We start from the raw sequence: 1229 nt of genomic DNA on the forward strand, positions 1-1229 counted from the left end.
AAGGCAGAAGATCCCAGGAGCGATGGTGAGAAGACGACCATGATATTGCTTCCCATGCTGGCCACAGACGGAACAATTACTGCAGCAGATGACAGCAGAAGCACAACCATCCCTGCCTAAAATAAAAGTGGTCAAGACACGGACAAGAGAGAAATCCCCAGCAGAACTTGCCTCGGCTGTTGGAAGTGGCTGTGCCCACTTCCTTATCGATCACATATGTGAGTATATAGTGAGAATGCATAAGTGCCTTTTATGGACAGAAATAATACAAATACCCAACAAGAGACCATGCTGAAGTATTACCTAGAGAGACCTTTCTGGTCTCTACACAAAATGAATGGTGTTTGCCCCACCAGCTACTTGTTTCTCAGCCGTTGCCATGTGTTTCTCTATCCAGGCCCCTTTGGGGGGGGTCTAAGCCACCCAAAGCAGGTGGGGAGGAAACCACTTTACTCACAGGTGGAGTCTACAATGGGTGTGGAAGGTGGTGGCTGCATTTACAGATGGACTCATTGGTGTCCTCACTTGGGAAACAACAACCTGGTGCAGCGCTACAGGCTTGGAGAGGAGTGGCTGGAAAGCTGCCTGGAGGAGAAGGACCTGGGGGTGTTGGTTGACAGTCGGCTTCACATGAGCCAGCACTGTGCCCACGTGGCCAGAAAAGCCAACGGCATCTTGGCCTGTATTAAAAACAGTGTGACCAGCAGGGCCAGGGAGGTGATCATCCCCCTGTACTGGGCACTGGTGAGGCCGCACCTCGAGTGCTGTGTTCAGTTCTGGGCCCCTCACTGTAAGAAGGATGTTGAGATTCTGGAGCGTGTTCAGAGAAGAGCCACAAGGATGGGGAGGGCTCTGGAGAACAAGCCTGATGAGGAGCGGCTGAGGGAACTGGGCTTGTTTAGCCTGGAGAAGAGAAGGCTGAGGGGAGACCTCATCACCACCTCCAACTGCCTCAAGGGAGCTTGTGGAGAGGTGGGTGCTGGTCTCTTCTCCCAGGTGATGGGGATAGAACAAGGGGAAATGTTGTTGTGGGACTGCAGTCTTTTTCTCTCTGCTGCAGGAGTGGGGAAGGGATTTTAACCTGGGAGATCTGCTGGAATCTGTCTGAGCCCTGAACTCTGTGCTGAGGGCTGTTATAACGCTGCAGTAATGTGCCCATTGCTCCTATTCATCCCAGGGCTCGGCCTTTCCAGCCCCATTGCTCTGGAAACGCCATGGGCGGCAGCAGG

Source organism: Mesitornis unicolor, unplaced genomic scaffold (assembly GCF_000695765.1).
Source record: "Mesitornis unicolor isolate BGI_N332 unplaced genomic scaffold, ASM69576v1 scaffold45677, whole genome shotgun sequence".
NCBI classification, from domain to species: Eukaryota; Metazoa; Chordata; class Aves; order Mesitornithiformes; family Mesitornithidae; genus Mesitornis; species Mesitornis unicolor.